We start from the raw sequence: 26,297 nt of genomic DNA, 5'->3' as shown, positions 1-26,297 counted from the left end.
TTGGTTTTGAAATAGAGATAAATTATATTTTGAGCCGCATACTCTCATTGTCAACATAACAACTACAAGACGACGATATCTTCCATGCTAAACAGATTAGGCGGTTCCCAAATAGAATGGTAAAGTTTATACTCCCCCTCCTCCACGAGCATCAATCCATGGCTCGCTCGAAACGACGAGTGCCTCCAACATTCAACGGGTCCCAGGGGGAGTTTTGTTTGCAGTTATTTTGATTTAGTTTGCATGAAGCATGGGACTAGGCATCCCGGATACCACCCATTTTCTCGTAAATGAGGAGCGGAGTCCACTCCTCTTGAGAATAACCCGCCTAACACGGAAGATAAGGGCAGCTCTAGTTGACATATGAGCTATTCGAGCATGCAAAACAGAATGTTTATTTGAAGGTTTAGAGTTTGGCACATACAAATTTACTTGGAACGGCAGGTGAATACCACATATAGGTAGGTCTAGTGGACTCATATGGAATAACTTTGGGGTTTAAGGAGTTTGGATGCACAAGCAGTATTCGCGCTTAGTATAGGTGAAGGCTAGCAAAAGACTGGAAGCGACCAACTGAGAGAGCGACAACAGTCGTAAACATACACTAAAATTAATTTACACCGAACACAAGCATGAGTAGGATATAATCCACCGTAAACATAAATATCATGAAGGCTATGTTGATTTGATTCAACTACATGCGTGAACATGTGCCAAGTCTAGTCACTCAATACATTTAAAGGAGGATACCATCCCATCATACCACATCATAATCATTCTAATAGCATGTTGGCACGCAAGGTAAACCATTATAACTCACAGCTAATCAAGCATGGCACAAGCAACTATAATCTCTAAATGTCATTGCAAATATGCTTACTTCATAATAGCTGACTCAGGAATGATGAATCATCATATTTACAAAAACAGGAGAGGTCGATTCATACCAGTTTTTCTCTTTCCCAATAAGTCCATCATAAATCATCATTATTGCCTTTCACTTGCACGACCGAACGGTGTGTATAATAATAAGAGTGCACATGCATTGGACTAAGCTGGAATCTGCAAGCATTCAACTCAAGAGAAGACAAGTAATATGGGCTCGTAGTTAAATAAACAATCATGCATATAAGAGCCACTAAGAATTTTCAATATAGTCTTCTCGACCCCCAAAGAAAAGAAAAGAAATAAAAACTATTTACATGGGAAAGCTACCAACAAGTAAAAGAAGAACGAGAAATATTTTTGGGTTTTCTTTTTAATTCTACTACAAGCATGGAAAGTAAACTAACTAATTTTTTTGGTTTTTCTTAAGGTTTATTGAACACACAAGAAGAAAGCAGGAAAAAGAAATTTAAACTAACATGGATATTACAGTGAAAAAGTATGAGCACCGACATCTAGCAATGAGTGTTTGTGAACATGAATGTAATGTCGGTGGAAAATACGTACTCCCCCAAGCTTAGGCTTTTGGCCTAAGTTGGTCTATTGCTAGGGATAGCCTGACGGATACCCATAGGTGAAGCTAGGGTCATACTGTGACGCATCGGCTATCGCCGCCTGAGCTGTAGCGTGGAGTGGAGCAGCCTCCGCTCTCCTTTCGTACTCATCTGCCTCCTCTCTGGTAATAATATATCTTATTTTTGTGTGTGAATCAAAGAAAGCAGGAGCAGGAAGAGCAATATGGACTACACGACGTCTGTTAAAGATTAGTCGATACTGGAGAGGTGGTTTAGTCCTCTCAACAAACTGGTGGGAAACCATAGAATCAAAATCTAAATAAGAAGGGGTAACTCCATATCACCCTCATGGATGTCTATCTCAAGAAAATTAGCTAAGCGGGTTGCATAAATTTCTCCAAAGAAATCTCTGTTATGTCTATTCTGATGCAACCTACGAGCTACAATGGCTCCCATATGATAAGATTGGTCTCCTAACACAGCACTCCTGAGAATACTGAGATCAGGGGCACACATGTGACATGCTTCATCCTTAGCATTTATGCATCTACCTATGAAGAGAGCAAAATAATGTATAGCAGGAAAGTGAATGCTCCCTATAGTGGCTTGTGTTATATCTCTAGATTCCCCCACAGTTATTTTAGCAAGAAAGTCTCTATATTCAAATTTAGGGGGATCCCTGACATTACCCCAAGATGGAAGTTTGCAAGCAGAAGTGAAATCCTCTAAGTCCATGGTATAAGATTTATCATAAAGGTCAAACATGACTGAAGGAGAATTACGCGAAGATGAAAACTCAAACCTCCTCACAAATGAACTTGTGAGATCATGATACTGGGGCATTTGTCAGCTTCAAAGTCCTCAAGACCGGCGTTACTCAAATATGTGCTCATTTCTTCTTTGATTCCCACTTGATTCATAAATTTTTCCGATGGCCATTCACAAGGCCTCACAGGAGCGTCTCTTGGTGGTTCCTCGTCAGCATCACGTATTGCAAGCCTGGGACCTTGCTTCCTTGAAGGACCACCTTGGAACATCCTCCTCAACATATTGTTTCCTCTGAAAAATTTCTGAAATTTTTAGTAACTTCAAATAAAAGTGAACCAACTTCAATAAGATTGATAGCAACAACTCCCACAAGTGCCTAGGGCCTACATCAAGCATTAGAACTACTTGGAACCATATAAATTTGACATGCAAGCTCAAGAACATGGTCACCTATGCAGCACAAATTTGCAATGAATAAAGCACTAGAACAAAAACTAATTGGACCAATGGAGGAGTCACATACCAAGGAACAATCTCCCCAAGCAGTTTTGCGAGAGGTGCTTTGAGCAAGGAGATCAAAAATCATAGCAACGGAGGGTGGAACTCGTGCTTGAGTTGGTTTTTTGTGTTTGTGTGAAGCAGAGGAAGAAGATGGGTGCAGGAATAAGTGGAGGAGGGACACCGTGGGCCCACGAGGTAGGGGGGCGCGCCTAGGGGGGTAGGGCGCGCCCTCCACCCTCGTGAACAGGTGGCAGCTCCCCCCATGGCAATTTTTGCACAGTAAATCCTCAAATATTCTTGAAAAAATAATATTAAATTGGCATGGCATTCTGAGGACTTTTATTTTCGGGATATTTTTATATTGCATGGATAAGTCAGGAGACAGACAGAAAAATACTATTTTACTTTATTTATACTAAATAATAGAAAATATAAAGAGGGTACAGAAGGTTGTGCTTCTAGTTTGATCCATCTCGTGATCATCAAAATGAACCCGCTAACAAGGTTGATCAAGTCTTGTTAACAAACTCATTCCGAATAATCACGGAACCGGAGAAATTTCGAATAACACTAAGTTACCTCAATGGAGATATGAAAATCCCCAACAATAAGAATATCATACTTTTTCTTGACAGTACGAAGAGGAAATTCAAAACCTCCAAATATAATCGATGGAATTTTTCCAATAGAGTTGATACTATAAACTTGAGGTTGTTTCCTCGGAAAGTGTACCGTGTGCTCATTGCCATTAACATGAAAAGTGATATTGCCTTTGTTGCAATCAATAACAGCCCCTGCAGTATTAAGGAAAGGTCTTCCAAGAATAATAGACATACTATCATCCTAGGGAATATCAAGAATAACAAAGTCCGTTAAAATAGTAACGTTTGCAACCACAACAGGCACATCCTCACAAATACCGACAGGTATAGAAGTTCATTTATCAGCCATTTGCAAAGATATTTCAGTAGGTGTCAACTTATTCAAGTCAAGTCTACGATATAAACAAAGAGGCATAACACTGACACCGGCTCCAAGATCACATAAAGCAGTTTTAACATAACTTCTCTTAATGCAGCAAGGTATAGTAGGTAGTCCGGGATCTCCAAGTTTCTTTGGTATTCCACCTTTCAAAGTATAATTAGCAAGCATGGTGGAAATTTCAGCTTCAGGTATCTTTCTTTTATTAGTAATAATATCCTTCATATACATAGCATAAGGAATTGTTTTGAGCACATCAGTTAATCGCATACGCAAAAAGATGGGTCTAATCATTTCAGCAAAGCGCTCAAAATCCTCATCATCCTTTTTCTTGGATGGTTTCGGAGGAAAAGGCATGGGTTTCTGAACCCATGGTTCGCTTTCTTTACCATGTTTCCTAGCAACGAAGTCTCTTTTATCATAACGTCGATTCTTTGATTGTGGGTTATCAAGATCAACAACAGGTTCAACTTCTACATCATTATCATTACTAGGTTGAGCATCAACATGAACATTATCATTAACATTATCACTAGGTTCATTTTCATCACCTGATTGTGTTTCAGCATCAGAAATAGAGATATCATTTGGATTCTCAGGTGGTTTAGCAATAGGTTCACTAGAAGTTTGCAAAGTCCTATCATTTTTCTTTTTCTTCCTCTTAGAAGAACTAGATACATCAATATAATTTCTCTGAGAATCTTGCTCGATTCTCTTAGGGTGGCCTTCAGGATACAAAGGTTCCTGAGTCATTCTACCAGTTCTAGTAGCCACTCTAACAGCATAATCATTTTTCTTACTATTCATTTCATCAAGCGCTTCTTTCTGAGCTTTATGTACTTGTTCTACTTGAGTGGTGACCATAGAAGCATGTTTTCTAAGAAGTTTAAATTCACCTCTAATATCAGCCATATAGTCACCCAAGCATTTAATCATAAAGGTATTCTGTTTCAACTGTCTACCAAAATAAGAATTAAAGTCATCTTGCTTAAACATAAAGTCATCAAACTCATCCAAGCACTAACTAGAAATTTTAGTAGGAGGGACTTCAGCTTTATCATATCTATAGAGAGAATTTACCTTTACTACCTGTGTCGGGATATCGGGAGGTTCTTCAGTAAATAAGTAATTGAGATCATATACTTCTTCAACAGGCGGTAAATTAAGACCATGTATTTCTTCAATAGGAGGTAAATTCTTAACATCTTCACCTTTAATACCTTTTTCTTTCATAGATTTCTTTGCCTCTTGCATATCTTTGGGACTGAGAAATAGAACACCTCTCTTCTTCGGAGTTGGTTTAGGAATAGGCTCAGTAATTGCCTCTGGAACTAGCTCAGGAGGTGCCCAATTATTTTCATTTGCCAACATATTATTCAATAGAATTTCAGCTTCATACGGTGTTCTTTCCCTGAAAAGAGAACCAGCACAACTATCCAGGTAATCTCTGGAAGCATCAGTTAGTCCATTATAAAAGATATCAAATATTTCAGGTTTCTTAAGAGGATGATCAGGCAAAGCATTAAGTAACTTGAGAAGCCTCCCCCAAGCTTGTGGGAGACTCTCTTCTTCAATTTGCACAAAATTGTATATTTCCCTCAAGGTAGCTTGTTTCTTATGAGCAGGGAATATTTAGCAGAGAAGTAATAAATCATATCCTGGGGACTTTGCACACAACCAGGCTCAAGAGAATTAAACCATATCTTAGCATCACCCTTTAATGAGAACCGAAATATCTTGAGTAATTAAAGGTAGCGCGATCTCTCATTATTAGTAAACAGGGCAGCTATATCATTTGACTTAGTAAGATGTGCCACAATAGTTTCAGATTCATAGCCATAAAAAGGATCAGATTCAACCAAAGTAATTATATCTGGATCAACAGAAAAATCATAATAATCCTGATCGGGAACACAAATAGGTGAAGTTGCAAAAGCAGGGTCGGGTTTCATTCTATCTCTAAAAGATTCTTTACTCCATTTAACTAGCAACCTCTTAAATTCATATCTATCCTGGCAAGTAAGAATAGCTGCAGAATATTCTGCATCAAAAAGGTAACCCTCAGGAATAGCAGGCATATTTTCATCATCACTAACATCATCATATCCAGGTGCAATAATTTCTCTTTCTCTAGACCGTACCTAGCAATTTGCTCATCAATAAATTCACCAAGGGGCACAGTAGTATCAAGCATAGAAGTCGTTTCATCATAAGTATCATGCATAGCAGAAGTGGCATCATCAATAACATGCGACATATCAGAATTCATAGCAGTAGTAGGTTTAGGTGTCGCCAGCTTACTCATAACAGAAGGAGAATCTAGTGCAAGGCTAGATGGCAGTTCCTTACCTCCTCTCGTAGTTGAGGGAAAAATAGTAGTTCCATCATCTTTCAAGTTCTTCATAGTGTCCAGCAGATATAAATCCCAAGTGACTCAAAGAATAGAGCTATGCTCCCTGGCAACGGCGCCAGAAAAAGGTCTTGATAACCCACAAGTATAGGGGATCGCAACAATTTTTGAGGGTAGAATATTCAACCCAAATTTGTTGATTCGACACAAGGGGAGCCAAAGAATATTCTCAAGTATTAGCAGCTGAGTTGTCAATTCAACCACACCTGGAAACTTAGTATCTATAGCAAAGTGTTTAGTAGCAAAGTAATATGATAGTGGTGGTAACGGTAACAAAAGTAAAGACAGCAAAAGTAATGTTTTTGGTATTTTGTAGTGATTGTAACAGTAGCAACGGAAAAGTAAATAAGTGAGAACCTGTCAGGACCCCGACTCGATGTCACATCGTTCTAGCCGGTAACACCTCATATCACTTTGCGGCCTCACGCACGGTATCCCCACGGGTGTCGCCTTACTTTTGCCCGGGACCGTTTGCGCCTTTTGGCTCACGTATATGATAGTGTCGCTAGCATCCATATGATAAAGAGCCCGGGCTGACATGACTAGTCGTAAACCCAAAGTGGCACAGACTTACAGGAACAGGCATCCATGACCCAGCTCCGAACGTGTCGGTCATCAGCAAATGGGTCCGGGCTGTAGCACTGGGCTAGCAGGACTCCGGTAAACCGGGCTGTAGCGGGCTAACAGGACTCCGGTACTCAAAGCGTGACATTTCCCCGAAGGGACAGACACAGGAACGAAGAAGGACACATGCCGGCCAGCCTAAGTGTTCCAGAGCAGTAGCAAGCTACCATGGCTCAGCGGTAACACTAGGAGACATTTCCCGGTAAGAGAGGCTACTAAAGATAAACAACTAGATAGTCAGATCCCACACATACCAAGCATTTCAATCATACACACAATATGATCGATATGTGCAAATACAACGAAGCATCACAACATGACTCTACGACACAAGTACTTTATTTAAGGCTCAGGGAGCCATACATATCATACACAAAGGTACGGGTCTCACGACCCAACATACAAGTCATACAGTCATACAAACCAGCAGCGGAAGTACATTGTCTGAGTACAGACAACTAGTAAAATAAAAGAGGCTTGGAAAGCCTAGCTATACTACGTGGTCCATCACAAGCTCAGGGTCACCACCTGGGTCTTTTAGCCTACTCGTTGATGTCAACGTCTACATAGAACCCATCAGAAGGGGTTGCAGCGTCTTCTGTAAAAATGTAGATTATAGCAACATGAGTACAAAGGTACTCAGCAAGGCTTACATCAGATCCTACATACATGCATATTATCAAGAAGGGTTGGTGGAGTTATTGCAGCAAGCCAGCTTTGACTCTTGGCTAGACTATCCTACGATACTCCAACTTGAAATGGTTTTGCGCACACGAGTCCACTACTCACCACTTCAATACACTACCGAGGATCCACCTCCGTCTTCCTACGGAAGAGCCATCCTCGGCACTCACACTTATCTTGAGGCTTTTAGTAGTTTCCATTTACTTGTCTATGAACTGTATCGGCAACCAAGTAGTCCTTTACTGCGGACGCGGCTATTCGAATAGATCATGTTAACCCTGCAGGGGTGTACTTCTTCATACACGCTCTCACCACTTACCGTCGTTTACACGACATGTACTCGGCAACCTTCAAGCGGAAGCCCAACATGGGTGTCGGCCACGACCTACCTAATCACCTAAGCCTCCAGTCCAGGTTTATCGCCTATTCAGGTTCCATCCGCAGGGAGTCCGGCCGAGGTTTCCCATACGGCCCCGAACGATGTGAACAGGGTTCCCGAGATACCTAACGGGTATTCGGTACACCCGGCCACGTACCTACCGCATCACAGCCCACCCCTACGGTCAGCGCTGTCCACGGCCTCCAGTAGACTACAAACACCAGAAACTACTTGCAACTCCTGGACGAAGAACTAGGGTGAATAAGAAGCCGAGAGGGTCCATTGGTTTCGGGCCCAATGCATGGTAGTAGCTGATTCTTAAATCACACATACGGATCTCAGTGCTTAAGGTCGGCTTCAATGAAACAACCCACCATGTACTCCTACATGGCCTCTCATCGATACCTTTACCAAATCGTGTTCACCACACCACTCTCATTATCGACATAATCATTTCACTCTAGCCCATCACCCCGATGAACCAGACCTGACACGACTCTAAGCATAGCAGGCATAGCAAGGTAGGAACAACACATACATATGGCTCAAGCAACTCCTACACATGCTAGTGGGTTTCATCTAGTTACTGTGGCAATGACAGGTCATGCAGAGGAAATGGGTTCAACTACCGTAGCACACAGCAGTTTGAAACGCGTTGTCTTAATGCAGTAAAAGAGAGCAGGAGCAAGAACATGGGATTGTATCGATATGATCAAATGGTTGGTTGCTTGCCTGATGATTCGATGCACGGATATGATTCTTCGTTAGGGTAATCACGGTACTCCTCGGGGGTAGAACATGTTGCAAGGACATCGATACACAAGCATCACCAAACAATGTGCAACAATATGATGCATGCATGAAACATGGAAATATGAGTGTGTTGGGCTAATGCAACTAAAACCAGAAGGGTTTGAACAAATTTGAATCAAGGATTCAAATTTCAAATTCAAATATGGCCTTTTAAAGTGCCTTTTCTTGTTCTGCTTAAAACATTAATTTAACTTGTTTGATCATGCATGAAAATAGTACATATGGATAGATTGGATTTTTCTGATCATTTTTCATATATAATTTGTCCAATTTGGAGTTACAGAATAAAAGTTATGATTTTTTGAAGTTTAAATAATATTCTGGAATTTCCTGATTTAAATTAAATCCAGAAATTATAATTATTGCGCCAGCATGACGTCAGTGGTCAACTGTGGCTGGCTGGGGTCAAACCTGACGTGTGGGGGCCACACGTCAGTGACAGGGGGATTTAACAGAATTAAATTAATCCTAATTAGGGATTAGTGGCGCTGGGGCCCACTGGTCAGTGTCAGGGGCTAACTAACAGTCGTTAGCACTAATCCTAATTAGCTACAGGGCTGGGCCCACCTGTCAGGGACTCAGGGGGTGTCCTGCCGTGGTCAAAGTGGGTCAAACCCACCGGCGACGTGACGCCGGCGAGGCCCGAGACGGCGGCGCGACGCGGGATCGCGCTACAGGGCACGGGCGAGGCCGTGCTTGGGCTCGTTGGAAAGCTCTTGCTCCCGCGCGTCGAAGGGTGGCCGTGGCTGGGCCTGGGGTGGCCGGAGTCGACGGCGGCGAGCTCGGCTGCGGCCGCCGGAGTTCGGGTGCGGTCGGGATCGGTGTTGCAGGGGGTTTGGGGAGGCGTTAGTGCGTGCTGCGTGCTCCTAGTGAGGTGTGGAGCACGATAGTGTGCTCGGTTGGGTGCTACGGTGACCGTGGCCACGACGGCGACATCACCGGCGGCGTGGAGCTCTCGGCCAAGGTGGAGCTAGGGCCTAGAGGTCGAAAGAGACCAGGGGAGAAGGGGGAAACGATCCGGGGGCTCACCGCGGAGCTGCAGGGATGGTTAGCGGGCTCGGGGATGTGCTGGAGACGACGAATTCGACGGCGACGATGGTCGGGGCCCGAAGAGGGGAACGGCGACGTAGCGGCGATGCAGGGCTTCCGGGGACCCGTGGAGCGGTGGGGAGGAAGAGGGGGTCGTGGCGGAGCTTCTGAGCTAGTCGGGGGAGCGAGGGGTGGCCGGAGACGGCTGCTGTGGCGAACGGCGGCGACGGTGGTGTTCGGCCGTGTGAGAGAGAGAGCGAGGGAGAGGAGGGAAGAGCCGGGGGAGAGTGAGAGAGAGCAGGGGGGAGGCGTGGCGTCGTCCGGGGCATCGAGCAAGGAGGGGAGGGCAGGCAAGCAGGGAGAGAGGTGGCGTGGCGCGGTGGCGCGGGCGCGCGCCGGCCACACTCCCCTCCCTCTGTCGGGACGAAGACGACAGAGGAGGGAGGTGGGCTGGGCCGGCTGCTGGCTGGGCCGGCCAGCTGGCTGGGCTGCACAGGGAGGAGCCCAGGTAAGCTTCTCCCTTTTATTTATTTTCTGTTTTCTAATTTCTGACATTTGTTTTGATTTAAATAATATATTAAATCATTTATTTAACTTATGCCAATTTTTGCAGGAGCTATATATATTATTCCAGAGCTCCTTTATAATTGGCATAATATTTGGACATATATTAATATATATAATTAATATATTTCCAATGCAAATATTTATGCATTAATTCCAAATGCCCAAAATAAATACCTATGAGCTCTTAAAAATATTGGTTTGATTTTTATCTCTGTCCAATATTTTCAGAGAGCAACATGAGCATTTTCTTGGACCCTTTTGGAGAAATTTTTATTTGGATCATTTTCAAAATGATTCTCAGGGTTTCACAGATCCCCAATTCAAGTTTCTGATGAAAGAGTAAACATGATGCAACACTCTAATGCATGACTAGCTAGGGTGTGACAACTCACCCCCACTCAAAAGAATCTCGTCCCGAGATTTGGGTTCCTCCGGGAAGAAGGCGGGATACTCGAGTCGAAGATGATCCTCCCTTTCCCAAGTTGCTTCATCCTCAGAATGGTGCGACCATTGAACCTTGAGAAACTTGATATTATGACGTCGGGTGGTACGCTCGGCTTGATCGAGGATACGAACGGGGTACTCTCGATATGTAAGATTATCTTGAAGATCAAGCGTTTCGTGGTCCACTTCACGGATAGGATCCGAGAAGCAACGCCTGAGTTGAGAAACGTGGAAGACATCGTGGACTCTGGAGAGGTGCGGAGGTAGTTCCAACTGGTAGGCAACTTCTCCATGTTTGGCGAGAATGCGAAAAGGTCCAATGTAACGAGGAGCCAATTTGCCTTTGATACCGAAACGATGGGTTCCCTTCAGAGGGGTGACCCGAAGATAAGCCTTCTCGTCAACCTCGAAAGTCATAGCCTTATGTTTTCGGTCATATTGACTCTTTTGACGAGATTGGGCTGTTTTCAATTTTTCACGAACGATGCGAACTAGTTCTTCTGCTTCCTGAATCATGTCCGGGCCAAAGAATTGTCTTTCCCCGGCCTCTGACCAGTTAAGGGGTGTTCGACACCGTCGTCCATAGAGAACTTCAAAAGGGGCTTTACCCAAGCTAGATTGATAGCTGTTGTTGTAAGCGAATTCGGCAAATGGAAGGCACTTCTCCCAGTCCATTCCGAATGAGATAACAGAGGCTCGAAGCATGTCTTCTAGAATCTGGTTGACGCGTTCCACTTGACCACTCGACTGAGGGTGGAAGGCGGTGCTAAAGGAGAGACGGGTTCCCATAGCATTTTGGAAACTTTCCCAAAATCGAGAGGTGAAAAGACTTCCTCGATCCGAGTTAATTTCCAAAGGAACACCATGGAGAGACACTATTCGGGAGATGTACAAATCTGCCAGCTGACTAGCGGTTATACTCTCACGAACAGGTAAGAAATGGGCTACTTTGGAAAGACGATCGACCACGACGAAAATAGCATTATTCCCTCTCTTGGTCCTGGGAAAACTGGTAATGAAATCCATACCAATTTTATCCCATTTCCATTCAGGAATAGCTAAGGGTTGAAGGGTGCCAGCAGGCCGTTGATGCTCTGCTTTTACACGACGACAGACGTCGCAATTAGCGATATACTGAGCAATTTCTCTCTTCATCCTAGTCCACCAGAACCTCTGGCGTAGGTCCTGATACATCTTAGTACTACCGGGATGAATGGTGAGAGGAGATTCATGAGCTTCCTTAAGGATCAAACGCCTCAGGTTTCGCACTTTGGGAACCACTAATTGATTCCCGAAGTATACGACCCCTTGATCATTAATGGAGAAGCAATTCGCAATTCCTTTCTGAATGTTTCTCTTGATGCGGGAGATTCCCGGATCTACTTTCTGTGCTTTGATAATTTGATCCGTAAGGGTAGGTTTTGCCACCAAGGTGGAAAGAAAACCTTGAGGTACAATGTGAAGGTTAAGCTTCCGAAATTCCTCATGGAGAAGCGGTTGACTTTGTTGTAACATCAGGTTGTTACAATAAGATTTACGACTTAGCGCATCAGCCATGACGTTGGCTTTCCCTGGGGTATAGGTTATTCCTAAGTCGAAGTCTGTGATCAATTCAACCCAACGTCTCTGCCTGAGATTCAAATCCGGTTGGGTGAAAATGTACTTCAGACTTTGGTGATTAGTGAATATTTCACAATGATTACCGAGGAGGTAATGTCGCCAGGTCTTAAGTGCATAGACCACGGCTGCAAGCTCTAGATCATGAGTAGGATAATTCTCCTCATGTGGGTGCAATTGCCGTGAAGCGTAAGCAATTACGTGTCGATCTTGCATAAGAATGCAACCTAGTCCTTGTCGCGAGGCGTCGCAGTAGATAACAAAGTCCTTGGAGAAGTCTGGCGGTACCAGCACGGGAGCAGAGGTCAGGCGTCTTTTCAGTTCCTGAAAGCTGTGCTCACATTGTGGAGTCCATTCGAACTTTTTATCTTTCTTGAGGAGTTCGGTTAGAGGTTTAGCAACTTTGGAGAAGTTCTCGACAAAGCGACGACAATAGCTCGCTAAGCCTAGAAAACTCCGAACTTGCTTGACTGATTCAGGTGGAGTCCAATTAAGGACGGCTTGAACTCGCTCAGGGTTAACAGCAATACCTTTACCAGATATTACATGACCCAGATAGGTCACTTCTGACAACCAGAATTCACATTTAGAAAATTTGGCATAAAGGCGATGCTCTCGAAGTTTCTTCAACACTAGCCTTAGATGTTCGGCATGTTCTTCCTCGTTCTTGGAGTAGATGAGTATATCATCGAGATAAACTACGACAAATTTATCCAGATACTCCATGAAGATTGAGTTCATTAACCGAGAAAAGGTGGCTGGAGCGTTGGTTAAACCGAAGGACATGACGGTGTACTCGTATTGGCCATAACGAGTAACAAAGGCCGTTTTAGGAATGTCCCCGTTTCTGATTTTGATTTGATGGTAGCCCAACCTCAAATCCATCTTGGAGAAGACTGAGGATCCAGCGAGCTGATCATACAGATCGTTGATCCTGGGAAGTGGATATTTGTTCTTGATTGTGACCAAATTGACAGGTCGGTAATCTACAACCATCCGGTCCGTACCATCCTTCTTCTTGACGAATAGGACGGGGCAAGCCCACGGAGATGAACTAGGGCGGATGAAACCCTTTTTCAAGGATTCATCGAGTTGTTTCTTAAGCTCGGCTAGTTCTAGTGGTGCCATCTTATAAGGTCTTCTAGCAATCGGAACGGTTCCGGGGATGAGGTCGATTACGAACTCAACATCCCTGTCAGGTGGAACACCTGGCAATTCCTCTGGAAAGACATCCGGGAAGTCACGGACTACCGGAATGTCCTCAAGGTCTGGCAAAGGGCTGGCGTTAAGAGAATATCATTGTCGCTTGGCTATTCGGGTCAAGACATTGACTATCTTCCCCGAAGGATGGGTGAGTTGAACAGTCCTAGAGAAGCAATCAATTTGGGCATGATGAGCTGACATCCAATCCATACCCAGAATGATATTAATATCTGAAGATTTAAGGGCTATCAAAGACGCGAGGAAAACAAGTCTGTCGACTTGGATTTCATTTCCATAACTTACCCTAGAGGTCTGCCATCTAGAACCAGGGGTAGAAATTTCCATAGTGGATGGCATGTCACAGAATGCAACATTATGCAAACGAGCATAATTTTCAGATATAAAAGAATGAGAGGCTCCTGTATCGAAAAGAACAGATGCCGGGTGGCAATTAACAAGAAGCGTACCGAGAACGACGTTGGGATCCTCTTGAGCTTCTTCGGCAGAGATACAGTTGACATGGCCACGTGAAGCGGTGACCGGTTTGGCGTGGAATATTTTTCCTGTCGGCTTGCCACGGCCAACAGCTTTAGCAGACTGGTTGGGGTTGGTCTGGGGACACTCACGCATATAGTGACCAGATTCCCCACACTTGAAACAAGTCACGGAACTGGTACGTGGAGGAGCATTGTTAGTTGGACCCCCATAGGGCTTGGCCGGTGCAGACTGTTGAACAGGGCGAGGCGCCTGGAAAGATGGCCTCGGTGTGAACCTGGGTGGCAGGGCGGTGTTGGGTACCCACACGCGGCGCTTCTGGGGACCAGCACCGGATGAGGAACCCATATCACGGCCATGCTTGCGTGTTGCGTCATAGTCAGTCTGACCAGTTTCAGCACTGATGGCTTTGTTGACAAGTTTCTGAAAAGATGTGCACCCATGCAGACGGAGGTCGCGGCGAAGCTCAGGACTAAGTCCCTTACGGAACCTTGCTTGCTTCTTGGCGTCAGTAGAAACTTCCTCGGTTGCATATCGTGCGAGATTACCAAACTCCCTGCTGTAAGCATCCACAGAAAGTCGGCCTTGGGTGAAACTGCAAAATTCTTCACGTTTACGGTCCATGAGACCCTCCGGAATGTGATGTTCACGGAAAGCCTCGCTGAACTCAGCCCAAGTAGTGACATGGCCCGCTGGGCGCATAGCTCCATAATTCTCCCACCATAGACTGGCGGGGCCTTCAAGATGATATGCAGCAAAGGTGACCTTGTCAGCCTCCGCTACCAGCGCGGAACGCAGTTTGTGAGAGATATTGCGAAGCCAGTCATCAGCGTCGAGAGGCTCGACGGAGTGGTGGAACGTGGGTGGATGTAATTTGATAAAATCACTGAGTGACACCACGTTAGTCCTCTGATGGTGTGCTGTGTTCTGTTCAATACGCTCCAACAAACGGTTGGTGTCCCGCTTGTTTCTCTCAGCTTCCATCAAAACCTCGGCTAGTGAAGGAGGATGAGGCAGAGTTGCATCCCTAACTTCACTGCCTTCGGCCTGCTCTTGAGGAGCAGGGTTAGTGCGCGTGTTGACCATCCTAGGTAAACAAGACAATGATTTAGTCAGGATGATAAATTTCCGACATAGGATACATAATGTAAGGAATAACTTGGAATGCAAGATGATCATCCGTATGACATGGTAGATACAGTAACTGCTTCTTTTATTCCATCGTCATACACACCATACAAGGTTAAGTACAAGACCAAACAAAGTACTAATACGGTGAAAGAGGATTACATCTCATCGGAGGCATCCCAAGCTCCTATACATTATTTTTCTACACCTCCGGAAAGAGTACAAACTAGGTCATATCCCACGAGTCACGCGGGACGATAGAAGACACAGCTAATGCGAACTAGTGATACTACCACTAACTCAGACCGATCCGTAGTAGTCCTCGTAGAAGTCGCCTCCATAGCCTGGAAGTTCAACATGATCATCCGGAAACAGACTGTCTCGCGGAGCTTGTGGACCATAGGGGCTAGGATGAGGCCTTGGACCAACAAATGGTGGCCTGCGGGGACCGCGAGGTGGGGTGATGCCTCCTACATCACGCCAAACCATCACGTCCGGCAGAGCAGATCTCACAGGATAGAGATCGCGCATATCTGAATATCCAGCTTGCACCGCCGGTGCGAACCGAGTCAAAGTGGCCAAGTGGTCAGCACGGGTATTGAAGAGCTCTAACCTCAAGGCCCGATTTTCACGGTCCTTATCCTCGAGCATCTCAGCAGTGGTGCGAGTCCGTGAATCCTCCTGAGTGGGGTCAGCATAAATAGCCTGGAGATACCCTTGTGCTCCCGGAAGTGATCCTGGCATATACCGGAAATCAGAGTCCCGAAACAGACCAGATCTGACTCGCATAATGGTCATCATAGAGTAGGCGACGTCCTGCACAGCCATCTCAATAGTAACCCCGAGTCCATAGGAGCAGTGAAGAGGCTCGGTGGATCCAGGATAAGATGGAAATATCCTGACAGTGCAGAGATACTGGCTTTGATTGAAGTCCCGAAATTGCTCTTCGACCGTGTACTCAGGATACCAGCGGTATCCAGCCTCAGTCATTACCCTGACCAACTTAGCAGTATGGCCGGGTACATCTAGGCATCGAGTCAGGCGAACCACTTGATTGAGGTCGCGAGTGGCCATCTGAAAGCACAATCATAATGCAAAGGCATTAGAATTTCTAGCAAAATTTCGGCAGCATAACAGCTGTAAATGCTCAAAAAGGATTTTGAGACATTTGACAAAGGATTTCGTACACACTCAATATCATCATATCAAAGTTCTAAAACCATTCTAGCAACATAATGTGGTAGTAGAACTGAACTAGGCTTGTATCCATCAAACTTATAAGGTACTACTGATTAGTAACTCGTGATCCTGATAGAGAGAATAGATCCTAATTCCTTAACCCCCGGTGGAAGAATGGACTGACTCAGATCAGAATGTCATTAGATAAAGGAGTAAAAAGAGCCTTACGTTCCAACCCACAAACAATTCCCCTACATATAACTAAAGAATTTCTAGACTCAACATCGACCAGTTTGGCTTGGAGAACCTACAGGCAGTCCGGCTCTGTTGCCAACGCTGTCAGGACCCCGACTCGATGTCACATCGATCTAGCCGGTAACACCTCATATCACTTTGCGGCCTCACGCACGGTATCCCCACGGGTGTCGCCTTACTTTTGCCCGGGACCGTTTGCGCCTTTTGGGTCATGTATATGATAGTGTCGCTAGCATCCATATGATAAAGAGCCCGGGCTGACATGACTAGTCGTAAACCCAAAGTGGCACAGACTTACAGGAACAGGCATCCATGACCCAGCTCCGAACGTGTCGGTCATCAGCAAATGGGTCCGGGCTGTAGCACTGGGCTAGCAGGACTCCGGTAAACCGGGCTGTAGCGGGCTAACAGGACTCCGGTACTCAAAGCGTGACATTTCCCCGAAGGGACAGACACAGGAACGAAGAAGGACACATGCCGGCTAGCCTAAGTGTTCCAGAGCAGTAGCAAGCTACCATGGCTCAGCGGTAACACTAGGAGACATTTCCCGGTAAGAGAGGCTACTAAAGATAAACAACTAGATAGTCAGATCCCACACATACCAAGCATTTCAATCATACACACAATATGATCGATATGTGCAAATACAACGAAGCATCACAACATGACTCTACGACACAAGTACTTTATTTAAGGCTCAGGGAGCCATACATATCATACACAAAGGTACGGGTCTCACGACCCAACATACAAGTCATACAGTCATACAAACCAGCAGCGGAAGTACATTGTCTGAGTACAGACAACTAGTAAAATAAAAGAGGCTTGGAAAGCCTAGCTATACTACGTGGTCCATCACAAGCTCAGGGTCACCACCTGGGTCTTTTAGCCTACTCGTTGATGTCAACGTCTACATAGAACCCATCAGAAGGGGTTGCAGCGTCTTCTGTAAAAATGTAGATTATAGCAACATGAGTACAAAGGTACTCAGCAAGGCTTACATCAGATCCTACATACATGCATATTATCAAGAAGGGTTGGTGGAGTTATTGCAGCAAGCCAGCTTTGACTCTTGGCTAGACTATCCTACGATACTCCAACTTGAAATGGTTTTGCGCACACGAGTCCACTACTCACCACTTCAATACACTACCGAGGATCCACCTCCGTCTTCCTACGGAAGAGCCATCCTCGGCACTCACACTTATCTTGAGGCTTTTAGTAGTTTCCATTTACTTGTCTATGAACTGTATCGGCAACCAAGTAGTCCTTTACCGCGGACGCGGCTATTCGAATAGATCATGTTAACCCTGCAGGGGTGTACTTCTTCATACACGCTCTCACCACTTACCGTCGTTTACACGACATGTACTCGGCAACCTTCAAGCGGAAGCCCAACATGGGTGTCGTCCACGACCTACCAAATCACCTAAGCCTCCAGTCCAGGTTTATCGCCTATTCAGGTTCCATCCGCAGGGAGTCCGGCCGAGGTTTCCCATACGGCCCCGAACGATGTGAACAGGGTTCCCGAGATACCTAACGGGTATTCGGTACACCCGGCCACGTACCTACCGCATCACAGCCCACCCCTACGGTCAGCGCTGTCCACGGCCTCCAGTAGACTACAAACACCAGAAACTACTTGCAACTCCTGGACGGAGAACTAGGGTGAATAAGAAGCCGAGAGGGTCCATTGGTTTCGGGCCCAATGCATGGTAGTAGCCGATTCTTAAATCACACATACAGATCTCAGTGCTTAAGGTCGGCTTCAATGAAACAACCCACCATGTACTCCTACATGGCCTCTCATCGATACCTTTACCAAATCGTGTTCACCACACCACTCTCATTATCGACATAATCATTTCACTCTAGCCCATCACCCCGATGAACCAGACCTGACACGACTCTAAGCATAGCAGGCATAGCAAGGTAGGAACAACACATACATATGGCTCAAGCAACTCCTACACATGCTAGTGGGTTTCATCTAGTTACTGTGGCAATGACAGGTCATGCAGAGGAAATGGGTTCAACTACCGTAGCACACAGCAGTTTGAAACGCGTTGTCTTAATGCAGTAAAAGAGAGCAGGAGCGAGAACATGGGATTGTATCGATATGATCAAATGGTTGGTTGCTTGCCTGATGATTCGATGCACGGATATGATTCTTAGTTAGGGTAATCACGGTACTCCTCGGGGGTAGAACCTGTCGCAAGGACATCGATACACAAGCATCACCAAACAATGTGCAACAATATGATGCATGCATGAAACATGGCAATATGAGTGTGTTGGGCTAATGCAACTAAAACCAGAAGGGTTTGAACAAATTTGAATCAAGGATTCAAATTTCAAATTCAAATATGGCCTTTTAAAGTGCCTTTTCTTGTTCTGCTTAAAACATCAATTTAACATGTTTGATCATGCATGAAAATAGTAAAGATGGATAGATTGGATTTTTCTGATCATTTTCCATATATAATTTGTCCAATTTGGAGTTACAGAATAAAAGTTATGATTTTTTGAAGTTTAAATAATATTCTGGAATTTCCTGATTTAAATTAAATCCAGAAATTATAATTATTGCGCCAGCATGACGTCAGCATGACGTTAGTGGTCAACTGTGGCTGGCTGGGGTCAAACCTGACGTGTGGGGGCCACACGTCAGTGACAGGGGGATTTAACAGAATTAAATTAATCCTAATTAGGGATTAGTGGCGCTGGGGCCCACTGGTCAGTGTCAGGGGCTAACTAACAGTGGTTAGCACTAATCCTAATTAGCTACAGGGCTGGGCCCACCTGTCAGGGACTCAGGGGGTGTCCTGCCGTGGTCAAAGTGGGTCAAACCCACCGGCGACGTGACGCCGGCGAGGCCCGAGACGGCGGCGCGACGCGGGATCGCGCTACAGGGCACGGGCGAGGCCGTGCTTGGGCTCGTTGGAAAGCTCTTGCTCCCGCGCGTCGAAGGGTGGCCGTGGCTGGGCCTGGGGTGGCCGGAGTCGACGGCAGCGAGCTCGGCTGCGGCCGCCGGAGTTCGGGTGCGGTCGGGATCGGTGTTGCAGGGGGTTTGGGGAGGCGTTAGTGCGTGCTGCGTGCTCCTAGTGAGGTGTGGAGCACGATAGTGTGCTCGGTTGGGTGCTACGGTGACCGTGGCCACGACAGCGACATCGCCGGCGGCGTGGAGCTCTCGGCCAAGGTGGAGCTAGGGCCTAGAGGTCGAAAGAGACCAGGGGAGAAGGGGGAAACGATCCGGGGGCTCACCGCGGAGCTGCAGGGATGGTTAGCGGGCTCGGGGATGCGCTGGAGACGACGAATTCGATGGCGACGATGGTCGGAGCCCGAAGAGGGGAACGGCAACGTAGCGGCGATGCAGGGCTTCCGGGGACCCGTGGAGCGGTGGGGAGGAAGAGGGGGTCGTGGCGGAGCTTCTGAGCTAGTCGGGGGAGCGAGGGGTGGCCGGAGACGGCTGCTGTGGCGAACGGCGGCGACGGTGGTGTTCGGCCGTGTGAGAGAGAGAGCGAGGGAGAGGAGGGAAGAGCCGGGGGAGAGTGAGAGAGAGCAGGGGGGAGGCGTGGCGTCGTCCGGGGCATCGAGCAAGGAGGGGAGGGCAGGCAAGCAGGGAGAGAGGTGGCGTGGCGCGGTGGCGCGGGCGCGCGCCGGCCACACTCCCCTCCCTCTGTCGGGACGAAGACGACAGAGGAGGGAGGTGGGCTGGGCCGGCTGCTGGCTGGGCCGGCCAGCTGGCTGGGATGCACAGGGAGGAGCCCAGGTAAGCTTCTCCCTTTTATTTATTTTCTGTTTTCTAATTTCTGACATTTGTTTTGATTTAAATAATATATTAAATCATTTATTTAACTTATGCCAATTTTTGCAGGAGCTATATATATTATTCCAGAGCTCCTTTATAATTGGCATAATATTTGGACATATATTAATATATATAATTAATATATTTCCAATGCAAATATTTATGCATTAATTCCAAATGCCCAAAATAAATACCTATGAGCTCTTAAAAATATTGGTTTGATTTTTATCTCTGTCCAATATTTTCAGAGAGCAACATGAGCATTTTCTTGGACCCTTTTGGAGAAATTTTTATTTGGATCATTTTCAAAATGATTCTGAGGGTTTCACAGATCCCCAATTCAAGTTTCTGATGAAAGAGTAAACATGATGCAACACTCTAATGCATGACTAGCTAGGGTGTGACAGAACCAGTATATGGAAAACTCGTAGGCACCGGATTAGCGATGGATAATTATGCTGGATGCGGTTCGTCATGTAACAGTCATAACATAGGGTGACACAGAACTAGCTCTAGTTCATCAATGTAATGTAGGCATGTATTCCGTATATAGTCATACATGCTTATGGAAAAGAACTTGCATGACATCTTTTGTCCTACCATCCCGTGGAAGCGGGGTCCTATTGGAAATTAAGGGATATTAAGGACTCCTTTTAATAGAGAACCGGAACAAAGCATTAGCACATAGTGAATACATGAACTCCTCAAACTATGATCATCACCGGGAGTGGTCCCGATTATTGTCACTTCGGGGTTGCCGGTTCATAACACATAGTAGGTGACTATAGACTTGCAAGATAGGATCAAGAACACACATATATTCATGAAAACATAATAGGTTCAGATCTGAAATCATGGCACTCGGGCCCTAGTGACAAGCATTAAGCATAGCAAAGTCATAGCAACATCAATCTAAGAACATAATGGATACTAGGGATCAAACCCTAACAAAACTAACTCGATTACATGATAAATCTCATCCAACCCATCACCGTCCAGCAAGCCTACGATGCAATTACTCACGCACGGCAGTGAGCATCATGAAATTGGTGATGGACGATGGTTGATGATGACGACGGCGATGAATCCCCCTCTCCGGAGCCCCGAACGGACTCCAGATCAGCCCTCCCGAGAGAGATTAGGGCTTGGCGGCGGCTCCGTATTGTAAAACGCGATGATTTCTTCTCTCTAATTTTTTTCTCCCCGAAAGCCAATATATGGAGTTGGAGTTGGCGTCGGAGGGCCAACAGGGGGCCCACGAGGTAGGGGCGCGCCCAGGGGGGGCGCCCCCACCCTCGTGGACAGGGTGTGGCCCCCCTGGTCTTCATCTTTTGCGAGGATTTTTTATTGTTTTTTCTAAGGTATTCCGTGGAGTTTCAGGTCATTCCGAGAACTTTTATTTTCCGCACATAAAACAACACCATGGCAATTCTGCTGAAAACAGCGTCAGTCCGGGTTAGTTCCATTCAAATCATACAAGTTAGAGTCCAAAACAAGGGCAAAGGTGTTTGGAAAAGTAGATACGACGGAGACGTATCACCAAGCCGTCGGTCAACTCCCCCTGCTTATTGAGCCCAGCGGGCATGTCGTCGAGGCTCTCCTTCAGCAGATCCACTAAGCTGTGGATGAACTCCTTCTACTTGTTGAGGTGCTTATTGAGCTGATCGGGCATGCCGTCGAGGGATAACGACTCTAGCGCCACCGACTCGGCTTGTTTGCCTTCACGGCTAGGGCGCTCCTCAGAGCCATCGCCTGCACATGAGAGATCTTTCGAGGTCTCTGTGTGGCGGAGAGCCCTCTTTTTTTTCCGCAGCCATGGCTGCCGCTCCCTTGTTACGAGTAGTTCTCGACCTAGAGCTCTGCACACCGGCCATGGCAAGGACGGACAAAGAATAAGCACTTATGAGGAGGAAAGGTAGAGTAATTTTTGTTTAGGTAGTTCCCCTTTTTATAACCTAAGTACTAGCACTAGTACTAATACCTGCATAGTGGGAACACGTTCAGGTTTTGTACGTGCTAGTAGGTGTGAGCAGGCTTTCGAATGTGATGGGAACAAGGTAAAGATTAATTGATGGTTTTGGTTTTGAGGCCCGAAATGGCTCCCGATGAGTTTAGTGGAACATAAATTTCAAGTAGACTACACTGCTCAAATGCGTAAATATTATGTTACTGTCAAAAATTGGCACAAAATACGAAGGAGACCAATGGAAGTACTACTAGCAACCCATGATTTAACTACTCGCATGCGCGCAGTGGTGTAGTAATGTCTTTCTTCCGCCCTCACGTCCACTCAATTTGCATGCGCTATATTAATTGACCATCAATGAAGTGAAGGACTTTACACGCGTCAAATTATCACATGGGGTGGATCTTGGTACAAAATTGCATCCGCCCGTGTACCCACGTGTGCGTGCGAGGGAATGAGTGCGTGCGTGGCATGCGTGCACATCTTCGCTTCATGCATGTACCACCAGTGTGGCTCAGGGAGGACGAGTACATTCTTCTCGAACCAGCATCACGTCACTGTGATCAATCCACACAAGGAGGTGGCGACAACGCCTCCACATGTGCCATGTGGCTTGATGAACTGTAAGAGAGACACTATGTAGCGTGCCATTGGAATTCTAATTTACGTGTTTTGCACATACTCGAAGTACTAGTAAGGTACACGTGCATTGCACGCGTCAGATTTTGCAACCAAATTATGAATAAATACCACACTATAGCATGTAAGCTCTGAGCCATATATGCCTGATGTAGACCTTCGTTTAATTCTTTTAGTTCATCTCATTCAAAATCAATTAGTTTTTATAAAAAAGCTAGGGCCTCTTGGATTCGTAGGATTTCCAAAATGTGGGAATAGGAAAAACATGGGATTATAGTGGAATGTTGTCTTGAATCCTACAGGATTGTACGAGTGTTTGATTGTGCATAGAAAAAACGCAGAATTCTTTCAAAGAGGTTTGAGTGGATGGGGTGTTTCCTATGAAATCTAGTGCAAATGAATGATATGGAAAAATTCCTATGGTTTACAATCCTACGAATCAAACAACCAAGATAGGAAAAATTCCTAAGGATTATAATCCTCCAAAATTCCTCTGAGAATCCTTTGAATCAAAGAAGCCCTTAATCTATTTTATGATTCATGGAATTGTGCGTTGTAAAGCATAAAGTAAAAACAAATAATGGCAATTCAACTAGAAAAAAAGTTTGGGCAGTTATGATACAGAAGATTCTAGAACAAAGGAGAACCACTATTGTTTTGAGGTTAAGTTCAACCATGGAGTCTGCTGGATTGTACATGTGGCAAAATCCGGTGGGGGGCTAGAAGATGCTGCGAGGGGCCAAGTGGAGGGAGACTATGAAGGAGTGCACAAGTGCGAGATCGATATTTAGAGAGAGGGGGCGAGAACGTGCGCTGTTGCACGCAGTGGCGGAGCCATGAAATATAAATGAGCCAGGGGGCCAAGCATTGCTAATCCTTTACGAGGAGGGACAATACATGAACTTAAACCATTTGTACCAGCAATTGTCTAATGATCACATTCATATTTGCCTCGATATATAGTGATGTTAGGGGGGGGGGGCAGGGCCCTTGCTGCCCCTGTCTTTGCCATTGTGCGCGCGTCTGAGAGATGAAGCGGAAGGCATGGATGATGAGAGGGGGAAGTTGGATATATAATTAATGTGGGTGTATTAGCTATATATGTAATCCTATATAGAGAGGTATAGATTGATCAATGTGGACGTGGGAAAGAGGGTGAGACCTCACTAGATATATAGATTGATCAATTTGTGTGGAAAACTATGAAAGGCCTAGCTATATACACACACACATAGAGGAACATCGATCGTTGCGCATGCACGCGTGAGAGATAAAGAATGCCCGATATGATGGAGAGGGGGGTGTGTGTGGGTGTGTGCCTTCATGGGAGGCCGACCTGAAGAAAAAGATTGCATGTGTGCGATGGATAATGCCGACTGGTAGTGTGTGTGCATGCATGCACGAGAGAAAGTTAGTGGTACAACTATAAAGATAAGACGACTATGTGGGTGTAAAAGACTAGGTGAGGTCATAATCAATGTAAAGTTGAATTCAAATATTTGAATAAGAGATCATGATGTTTGAAACCCATGCATGCATGAATATAATGAAGATCTGCGCAGTGTGGTTTGGAAACGAGCATGTTGTAATGTACACACATTGAACAAGGTCAGACTAATTTGAATTTGAGATACCGATGGCAGACATCGTTTGGCCACATTGCATCCGTGCATGGACACACTATTCTAATTGGAGATGATGGGTGGCTTTCGCATCACATATCTACATCTATACCCCTATATTTTTTTATATCGTGTGTGGGTAACTTTAACTTTGAAAGATGGTCATTGGATGAGGCGAATCCGATGGTGCAAAGATAGCAAATTTGCGCAATACTGGCCGTTGGATATCATCTAGATTCCACCAGATTTCTCCACATGTACAATCTAGAAGACTCCATGGTTGAACTTAAGCATAATGCACAAACCTCAAAACACAAGCACTTCTTCTTTGTTCTAGAATCTTCCGTATCAGAATTTCCCAAATGCTTTTCTACATGATTTGCCATTACTTGTTTTTACTTTATGTCTTACAATGCACAATTCCATGAATCTTAAAATATATTAGCTTTCTTATAAAAACTAGATGATTTTGAATGAAATGAACTATAAGAATTAAACGAACATCTACATCATGAATATATGACTCAAAGCTTACATGCTATAATGTGGTATTTATTCATAATTTGGTTGCCAAATCTCATGCGTGCAATGCACGTGTACCTTACTAGTCTAAATGGTGTTTGTGTGTGTGTGTGTGTTGTGCGTGTTGAGGTGCAAATTGTCTTTTTTTGGGTACATGTTAAGCTTGTTCTCCCGAAATTTCAAGCCGCGCCTTGTTATGCCAAAATTTCAAGCTAGCGTCTCTGTCTATCATGCTGCGAAACTCCCGCCTCTTCAACCGACGCCTTGTTAGCCCGAAATATTTAAGATATATCTTTGTCTCGTTGTGCTCCAACAACTCCCTCCATCTCAACCCGCTCCTTTCTATTCCAAAATTACAACACGCGCAAAAACTACCACATCCTGTGAAATCCCGACACGTGAAATGCCCGTGGTACCCCTGAACCAAAAGAACCGCCTCAAATCGGTGGGGGTACTTTCATAACTTACCCCACATTTCGGACAAGCGCGTCCCTAAGCCGTGGTCCCCCACTCCCATCCATCCACCAACCCATTCATACACCGAGGCCGGGAAAACCCGCGAAGCCCCACACCCTCCTCCGTCCGCCACCCAGCCGGAGCCTCTTCCCCGACGACGTCGACCACAACAACACCTCGATGTTCTTCATCCAACGTACCGGATGAGGATCCATTGTCGATCTCGTCGTCTCGCCAGTTCAGCCACCTCATCCTCCACCTCCAAGGAGCTGCCTCAACATTCCCCTCGTCTTTCGCGCCAGCTCCATTCCCACACCACCGTCTTCACTTGCACCACCGGAAGAGCATCATCATCACCGTTTCCTCAGATAAAGCTGCGCCCTAATCGGCGCCACCAAAGAGGTTGTACACTAATCGCCGCATTTTCATCTTGATTCAATCTCACGAGGCTGCCGGCGCTCGGTCCCGAGCCGACACGGCGCGGCTCCATCCACGGCGTTGTAGCCGGCCACTTCCTCCACGGCGTCGCTCCCTCGGCGGCGACGTCCACATCAGTAGGGGCTGCTAGTGATTTAGCTCTCGCTCGCACTGCTGCTCTGCTCTTGCTCTCGGTCCCCTGCCTGGTCTGCTCTTGCTCTTGCTCTTGCTCGCGCTGCTGCTCTCGCTCTTGCTCTTGCTTGCGATGCTGGTCCGATTTAGCTACACTTCAGTCGACTGAATCGACTTTTGGGTCAGTCGATTTTC

This window comes from Triticum aestivum, chromosome 4B (assembly GCF_018294505.1).
Source record: "Triticum aestivum cultivar Chinese Spring chromosome 4B, IWGSC CS RefSeq v2.1, whole genome shotgun sequence".
Taxonomy (NCBI): domain Eukaryota; kingdom Viridiplantae; phylum Streptophyta; class Magnoliopsida; order Poales; family Poaceae; genus Triticum; species Triticum aestivum.
Note: the sequence above shows the minus strand (reverse complement) of the source record.